The following is a 9,556-nucleotide window of genomic DNA, read 5'->3' as shown; positions in this document are numbered from 1 at the left end:
GAAAATCCCCACTTTCACCTAGGTCAGGGGAGTGGTGGAAACATGTTATCACTCCTTTGAGAAGTAAAGAAGGTTGTGAGTACACTTGGGAGGAGAGCAGCACAGGCAGTTCCTTGTTTCTGGAAAAGCTCACCAAACATATGCCAAGGTGATCACACAGGCAGGCATGTGCCAGTTTTCATAAAGGTATGACTTCACAGAGTGAAACTCGAATTGTTTCACAGTTTCTAGTGATTCTGCCAGTTAGCCAAAGATGTGGAAATTCCTGTTTCCATGTAAAGAGAGTCTGTTTAAAAGGAATCCTGGTTAATCCTTTTGTCATGTGAGTGTCCACACCCTCTCAGGATAAGTACAGGTAGGACAAGACTCATAAAATTATCGGGTGTGCTAGGGCACAGATGGCTCATTTCAGTCACTTCTCAGTAGACTGAGGTGATACCGGGTAGCTTACGAGGAGAAGGCGAGGATGAGTTTATCACTTAGATGGAGATTAATGAAGATAGGTTGTGGGACTGCCAGAGCTAACCAAGGGATGGGAGAGAGAGAGCTTTGGTGGGAAGAGTAGGAGATTCTAGACGTTTTGGAGGAGGCTTAAAGTTGAGAATAGACAAGCCAATGACAGAAGCCTTCAAACAAGTACCCCTGGGATGGGTAAGAAGTTTGGCACCCAGACTATAAAGTGCATGGCTCCCAAGGGCCCTGACCCCGGGCTTCTCACACTTTACCACACGCAAGAATCGGTGGAGGAGTCTACTAGAAAGCAGATCTGGTTTCAGCATCTGGCCAGAGATTCTGCATTTCTAACCAGCTCCGAGGAGATGGTGACTGCTGGTCTGGACAGCACACTTTGAGTAGTGAGATCCTAGAGGTCAATTTTCTCCGACATGGAATTGGGGGCAGGGGTTCCTCAGAGCATGGGGCAGTCAGGACCATAACCAGATCTTCTGCCTCCTAGACCAGCGGTGATCTTGGGAGAGTGAAGATCTTTAACAGCTCTTGAACAGCTCCTGACTTTGCCTGCTAAGATTGAGCTTCACAAATAGTGCTCTTCGTCTTCCATTCCTATTTTAGTACACCGTGGACATCAGACCGTGGAATGTGGCGCTGAGATCCTGTGGGCACCAGGGTGCGTGAGATTGTACAGTTAGTAGACATCACAGAAAATGCAGGGGAGATGTCATCAGCAATGATGACGTTGAAGGAAAAAGGCTCCAGAACCAGATGGCTAGAGTTCAGATCCCAGCTTCATCACTTACCAGCAGCGTGATGAATTAAGTTTCTTAATTTCTCTGTCAGTTTCCTCAGCTATAAAATGGGGATAATGATCCTAACCTCATAAGGCTATTGTGAAGATTAAATGAGCTAGAATAGGTATTTAAAACAGGGACCAGCATTTAAAAAACAGCTCTTGGGCTGGCCCCGTGGCTTAGCGGTTAAGTGCATGCACTCCGCTACTGGCAGCCCGGGTTCGGATCCTGGGCGCGCACCAACGCACCGCTTCTCCAGCCATGCTGGGGCCGCGTCCCACATGCAGCGATTGGAGGAATGTGCAGCTATGACATGCAACTATCTACTGGGGCTTTGGGGGAAAAAATAAATAAAATTAAAAAACAGCTCTCGTTATTCCCAGGGGCCCTTGAAGCCACCACATACCTCTCCCGCCTCTTCATCCCAGCGCACCAGCAGCCTGACCTTGCACACCTCTTCTTCCCACTGGGTTAACCTCTGAGAGCAAAGACTGTGTCTTATTCTCCTCTGGGAGTCCCCTCAGCACCCTATGCAATTCTTTGAGGTTACTGCTGAATGAATAAATAAAAATTTGTTCTCTGTGAGGAAAAGATTGAGATCCATTTGTAGAAATAACTTTACCCCAAGCCTCCAAACCCAGGCTTCAGCTGGTATTGGCAGCAAAGCCTTTCCACTAAGCCCTCTGGAAGTCCTCAGCTTGATTTATTTTTGGATTGTGTCTCCAGAATATGTCAAAATAGCTTTCTCTGTGCAAGGGAAATGATTCCTACCCCCAGATCCTCAAGCCAATCTGAGCCGTCACCGTGGCCCCTTCTGGCACTACATTCTTGCTACGTGGAGAGAAGGAAACATTGAAAAGCACATTTGTTTAAATGGTGGAGTTTACTGCCTCCAAAGCACTTCATGGCCTCAGAGCCCTGGTGCCTGTAGAGAAGGTTACTGCTCTTCAGGTAAGTACCAGGATGGGGGACCTTGCAGCAACATTCTTTTACAGATAAGACAGAAGCAAAGTGCAGGGAAAGAAATCACGCTTGAGTCTCACTCTGAGGTTGGCTTGGTCTGATTTAGAAATTGGATCCTCTGTTCTTCCAAGTGAGTAATTCATGATCCCTAACTGCATCTGAAACCACAGATGGCCAGTTTGGGGCAAGGTTTGTGGAGGGAGATGTGAGGCTTTTGTGTGACCTTGGGTGAATCACTTTACCTCTGGAACTCGGTTTCCTCATTCATCAAGCAAAGATCAAAACTAGGCCCCTTTTAGTCCTCATTTTCTGAATCTAGGTCATTCTGAGAAGATTCCTTCAGCTGCCAAGTTTCCACTTAGCACGCTATTTTAGAAATTCGCCGCTAGAGGCCACTGTGAATACAGTTTAGCCTTGCGGCTGCTTCAAAAGGCAGGAGCCTACCAATGCCTTTTCATGATTCTAAGCCAGGCCTGCCACCCCTTGGATGTGGACAGCCAGCAACTGCTCAGACTGCGAGGGGCCAGAATTGAGATGTCAACCTGGCCCTGAACAGGCTAGAAAGGCTGTCTGTCGGTACACGCCAACCAGACCTCTTTCTTGTCTGCTGGACTAGATGGAGAAGTGCTCCGTGCCTGGTGAGGTTGGATGAGCCCTGGTGACTGGGGCCTGATTCTGCCGCATGCCTCATAAAAGCCAGTTTCCTCTTAGCTGCTTAATATTCCACCTCACAGTTGAAGTCATTCATTCCACAGGTAATTGTGGAGCCCCTCTTGTATACCCAACAACAGGAAATATTATATAATCAGAGAAAGTCAACCAGAAGGAACCTTAGAAGAAAATGAAAAGTTATTGTTGTCCTTTCTCTGTTCCATGATCTGTGGAAGCTTATGTGTATTTTTCTCTTAATCCTCCAAACTAATCTCTGAGGTTGGCATTATTTCCCTTTGCATATGAGCAAACTGAGGACCAAAAGAAAGTAGCACAAAACCTGTACAGAGTGAATGAATGGATGGAGTAATGGGCCCAGGGTTGCGTGGCTAGTAAAAGGCGGGTCCAGGATTTGAACTTGGGAACTTCAGATCCCAAGTTCAGCCCTTTTATCTCCACCTTTGACATACAGAGGAGAAAGATGAGGTGCAGAAGAATGATCTGGTGGCAGGACAGGGGTTAGAACCGGAATCCTCCTGCCTTGTGGGCTGGCTGGGCTGTCAAATCCTGCTGCTCCATCTTAGAGCGGCCCCAGGCGGAGCTGTCTCCAAGCTCCGTCCAAGCAGAGGCTGCACCAGGCCTGCCAAGGCACAGTGGGAGGGAGAGAGGGTGGGAGCACAAATGACCCTAATCAGCGTGTTTACTGGATCATAACTGCATTATCTTCACCACTCAGCTCATCTCGTAGAAATCACTTTCCTCTCCATGAGGCTGTGGCTACAGCCCCATTGAAAAAGCTGCTGCCCTGCGTACCTGTGAGGAAGATTTTGTACAGCAGAAGCGGTGCGGGAGGAGGGAGCAGCAGTATTTCTACTTCCTCATTATGCTGACGGGGAAAAGGGCCATTTCGCATTCCTTGTATAAGAAAAGCCCCCAAAGGAAAGGGAATCCAAGGTTCACAAACTGTCTTTTTGGCAACATTCAGCTCTAAGAGAAAATGTTCCCTTTGTGCCTCCATTTTTGAAATCATTTGTGATGCTGTTTAAGCTAAAACGAGAAGGGAAGGAACTCGTGTTTGGGGAACTTAAAGGCACCAGGTGCTTAACACATATTATTCCATTTACTCCTCTCTGAAGGCCTGGGAACAAGCCATCGCATGTCCACTTCATAGATGAGTCCATTTCATGAATGGAGGCGCCATGTCAGTTGGCTGGGCCTTGGCAGGGCTGAGCTTCAAGCCTGGGGTCTGCTCTCACCCTCCTTCATATCCTGAACTCCCACAGGGAAGGTTTTCTTACCATTCTTTGCCCCCTCCTTCCTCCAGCTCAAAAAACATGGAAACTGGTTTTCAAGCCAGGTCACTGTGTGACCTTGACAACTTCCTTCCCCCAGCCTTAGTTTATCCATCTGTAGAATGAGGGGCCCAGACTTGGTTCCTAACCCCGCTCTGGTCTAAACTTTAACAATTGTATGATGCCATTTTTCTTCTAGGTAGCTTCCAGCCTATCCTCATCTAATTGGAATCTCATACCAACTTGGAGGGTATGGTGGTATGGGTATTATTATCCCCCCCCTTTTTTTTTTTGCTGAGGAAGATTCACCTTGAGCTAACGTCTGTTGCCAATCTTCCTTTTTTGCTTGAGGAAGACTAGCCCTGAGCTAACATCTGTGCCGGTCTTCCCCTGTTTTTCACGTGGGTCACCACCATGGCTTGGCTGACGAGTGGTGTAGGTCCTCACTTGGGATCCGAACCTGTGAACCTGGGTTGCTGAAGTGGAGCGCACCGAACTTAACCGCTACGCCATGAGGCCGGCTTTTTAAGCTGGGGGAACCTGAGAAGCAGGGATACACTGAGGTCACGACATGAGTGGAGAGAACCTGCACTCTGCCTCTTGCCTCCAGGCAGGCAGCAGGCAGCCTCTGAGAGGCTGTCAGCAGCAGCTCCCACAGCCTGACACCTGAGCCTCACCCTGGCTCCTGATAGAATTATCAGAGAACTGGGGAACACGTACTTCCCGTAATCAGGGCAACTTTTCTTAGTTCAGGGGTGGAGGAGGCAAGATTTGAAGTGTGTCTGATGAGCTCCTCTTGCAGTGCAGGGCCCAGAGTTAATAAAACCCAGGCAAATCACAGCCAGCAGCTGGAGATACAAGCAGGTGACCTCCAGAGGCAGGGCCACCAGGACTTTAGCTTCCACGCAAAGCCAGGCTTGTGGCGTTTTGTGCATATTCCAGTTTTCTTGGGCGGCCAGGCAGGCAAGTACAGGCAGCTTGGCATGAAAATGAATTTAGAGCTAAAAAAAAAAACATTTCACCTTTGGTGGCTTTTCAGGCCACCCCATGGCAGGTACAGCCAGGAGAGATGCTAAGGCGCAGTGGTGACGGTGATGGTGACAGAGAATCTGAGGCTTGGGGTGAAATGATAGCCCCAACCCCACTCATCAGCCTAATGTGGGGAGGGGCAGAGAATCCTGAGGCCTAGGCAGACCCTCACAGCAACTGTGGCAGGGGAGAAATGAGAGGGGCTTCTGGGAATAGAATCGATCGAGGCCTCCCAGGTGAAAATCCAGCTGTTCTGACCCTCCCGCAGGCCCGAGCGTGCCCATCAGGAAAGCGTCGAGTGTTGGTGGGAGGCTGGGACTAGAGAGGGACATAGTTTGCTTTTAAGCTTATGAAGAAATGTGAGGACTCACTCTCCATTTCCCAAGCTGCTCCAACAAGAGGAAATGGGCTTATATCAAGTGGAGAGAGAGAGTTCAGGAGGCCCAAGAGCAGACTGGCTGACTAGGGGGTAATGTATTCAAATGCAATTACATCCAGTGAAAAGCAAGAGGGAGGCTGAAGCCTGGGAGAGGCCAGGCTGTGGAGGACCAAAGTCTAAGGACCAATGCCTTCAGGGCACACCCCCTGCTAGCGAGGAGAGGAGAAAATAATCTACTGAGAGGAGTGTTTTGGAGGTTCAGTGAAAGGAGAAACTGGATCAGGTTGGGAGAATCCAGGCTGGCTTCTTGGAAGAGATGGTACCTGAAAGATGGGTAAGATTTGGTGGAAAGGAAAGGGCAGGAGGAAAGGCCAGGGGCAACCAAGCGGGGCAGGCTCTGGTTGGGTGCAAAAGCCCAGTGGTGGGTGTGGGGAGATGGACGGTCACGTTGGCCCTTATTGTGAAAGGCTAGAGATGGCACATTGTGTTTATCAATCAATAGAACATCAAGGGGACCCATCCATTCTTAAAGGAGCTGAGGCGAGACAAGAAAAGATCCAGGAGACTGATTCTAACCAGAGCCCCTGTGAGTTTTTATCTCTAGTTGCTGCTTATTGGAAAACCACCTTGGGCCAGTTTCTTTCCCTTTCTAGGACTCAGTTTCCAGATCCATAAAATGTAGGTGAGTTGCATTATCTTTAAAGTCTTTCGCAGCACTGAGGTTTCCAATACCACAACTAACAGTCCCAGGCTAAATACTGGGTTAAATGTTGGGGGCGGGGGTGGTTAGTGCCAGGCTGTGATGTCTATACTGGACATAGTGAAAAGCCGAAGGGTCAAGCCCTGAGCACAGGTCTCATGGTGCTGGACCAGGCCCTGTGGACCTGTGAGGGGCTGGGGCCCGGGCCTTGTTGGCAGACACTGAGGCTCCTGGACAGGTGCAGAGTGAAGACTGGAAGGAGGCAGTGTGGTGCCAGGCCAAGACACGGGCTTTGGACCCACACAGTCCTGGCGCAGCATGCTGTCTGCCACTCACCTGTGTGAGCTTGGGCAAGTTAAGGTACTGAACTGCTTCAGACTTTAGTTCCTTATCCGTAAAATGGAGCAGATAATGCCCATTATTCTACAGATTCCTAGAACATGAAGTGAAAATGAGTGCTCCAACTCCCCTGGACGGAGCTTCTGAGGAGTCTGGGTCCCTCTCATCTCTACATCCCTGGTGATGACCTAGCACAGCTCATGGCACAGAGGAGTAAAGGTTCGCCCCACGGGACAACAGCATCCTGGAGTTACTGTGAGGATTAACTGTGTGATGGATGTTCAGTTCTCACTGCTGTGCCTATTGCATGGGAGGTCCTTGATACAGAAGACGACTCCCTTCCCTTCTCTGTAGTACTGGCCGAGGGGCCCGAGATTCTCAGTCTGACAGGTGTCAAACAACAATTCAACAGCTGAATTCACAGTAGATGCTCAATAAACGTTTGCTGGACAGAAGGCCAGAGGAGATGTGTGTGGTGGGGATTGGTAGGTGGAAACCAAGGGTCCTCACGAAGGAGTCGATGTTTCAGAGGTGGGGTGGACTCTTCATTCGGTCATTTGACAAACTGAGCCCTGCTATGAGCCAGGCACTGTCTTAAGGGCTGGGAACGCAACCGTGAACAAGACAAGGTCCTTGCCTGCATAAAACTTGTATTCTAGTGGGGGAGACAGACAGGATAGTGCTATGAGGAAAAATAAAGCAGGGTCAGGGGGACGAGAGGAACGAGGCGCTATGTTAGGTAGTGTGGCCAGGAAAGCCTCCATGCAGAGGGGGCATGTGGGCAGAAACCTGAGGGACCTGAGCAACCTGAGGGACCCAGGGGTGAGTGTTCCAGGCTGAGGGAAGAGCAGGTACAGAGGCCCTGAGACAGGAGCCTGCAGGGCCTATAAGGAGGTCAGTGTGACTGGAGTGGGGGCAGAGGTCACCAGGACGGGTGGGGACAGCCCGTAGCTCAGCCAGTCCTTTTCCCGCGGAGTGAGGTGGGAGCCAGGGGAGGGCCTCAAGCAGAGGAGTGCCACAGCCTGACGCTGGCTTCAAGAGGATGCCCTGGCTGGTGTGAAGATTCCAGGAGCTCGACTGTAAGGGGCAGGGAGACTTCCTCACTTGGAAAAGCATGAGTGGCTGGAAGGAAGAAGACGGACGGGAAGTGAGAGAGGAAGCCAGTGCCCACTGGGCTGCAGACAGATGCCAGGGCGGGGCAGGGTGGGAGGCGTGGGTCCTAGGGGCAAGAAAGACTGCCGGACAGGCAGTCTTCCCTTTGCCCAGAGGAAGCACGGACCCAGCTAGCTGGTGCCATGATCTGGGGAGAGGCAGACGGGAGGGGCAGCGTGGGGTTCTGGTTGGGGTGGTGGGGCACTTGGCAGGGAGATCGCCACCCTCCAGGAGGGATGGGGACTGGAGGTGCGGAGAGCCTGTGCCGGCGTTTGCCTCTTCCTCTACCTCAACAGAGCATGGCTTCTCGCCACACCTTCTCAGGCACATCCTCACTGCTCTTGGGTACCTGACCTCACTGTTATTAGTGGAGTTTCTTATCAAGTGAAGAGTCAGGTGACCTTGAGTGCATTACTGCCCCTCTCTAAGCTTTTGAGTAAAAGAATGGGTTTAATCTAGATGGTCTCCAACCAAGCCCCTTCTAGCATTTCTATTAATGGGTGGAGTCAGGCGCTGCATCTCTCCCATCTCCTTACTGCCATGCTGGTTTCAGGTTCCTGTCATGCCCTCTGTCTTTCCTTCTCTCCCCAGGGCTGCCCTGTACGGTGGTGCAGGGTGTGCACTGCACAAGGGCACCCAGCCAAGGAAGTAAGTGGAGGCTCAAATCCAGCCCACACTCTGCTCCTCATGCCATGTGCTCTGGCTGGCTCAGGGCTGTATTTACCCAAAGTAAAGAACATCTTTTTCTAGTTTGTTCTAAGGTGCAATATGGGCAGCCCCCACTTCCCTGTCCCATGCACACTCCTTCGTCTGCTCTTCTGTGTCCCTTTTCTCCTACCATCCCCAGCCTCAAACAGGGCAGATGTGAGGGCAGATCTGGGGGAGGGAGGGAGGGCGGCAGCTGCCTCCTCTGTGAGGAGGTCTGCTCCTAAGCCCCGTTGTGCTTTTCCTCTCCTTATCAATGCTGCAAGTTGCCTCTAGAAATTGCTCTGCCGTCATTAACACTGCGGATTAGGTCAGATGAGAGCGTGTTTGCAGTCTTGGATGGCAAAGGCAAAACGCTGAGCTTATCATTCCCGATCTTCCGGGCATGGCCCATTCCGTGCTCACAGTTCTTAATCAGAAGGACGATTGCTGGCTATGTGGTCGGGTGGGCCAGGCTACGGTTGGTTCTCATCTGGCTGCCAGGCCCAGACAGCACGTCGGCAGTGTGTCTGCAGCACGTCTGTAGCACCTGCTGGCCTGCCCGCTGGCTTGCCTGGACATCACAGGTGACCTCAGTTGCTCGGCACTGTCATATCCCTCAAAGGAGAAATGACCCATCTGATGGCAGTGCCCTTGGGCTGTTTTTGAACCATCAGCAATTCATTTGAGCAAGGACTCTGAGCGTTTTGCCCTGGGCCTGAGCAGCAAGTTTTGTGTTCTGGGGCTCACTGGTTGCCCATGCAGCCGAGGGGTATCTTTCAGACCACCCCTCCGTCAGTGTCTCCTTCTGAAAAGCCTCTGTGGCCGGAGGAGGCCAAGGCCTGTGGCCTTGCATCACGGCCCCTCACCTCCTGGCCTCATATTCTCCATCCGCCACCTTCACCCTGTGCTCCAGCCACACCAGGGTCCCCAAACACAGCTCTCCGGCCCTTACTCATGCTGGTTCCCTGCCGAGAGTGCTGTGCAGCCTTGTCCTCCAGGCAGAAGTTGATCATCAATGCCCTCACCTTGACGGCTTCAGTGTGCTCCTGCTCCACATCCAACTGCCGGCACCTGCATTTCTTCGCCAGAAGCTTTTTCTGGCTTCTGGAACCTGTAT

Source organism: Ceratotherium simum, chromosome 13 (genome assembly GCF_057802395.1).
Source record: "Ceratotherium simum simum isolate JZ-2026a chromosome 13, ASM5780239v1, whole genome shotgun sequence".
Taxonomy (NCBI): Eukaryota; Metazoa; Chordata; class Mammalia; order Perissodactyla; family Rhinocerotidae; genus Ceratotherium; species Ceratotherium simum.
Note: the sequence above shows the minus strand (reverse complement) of the source record.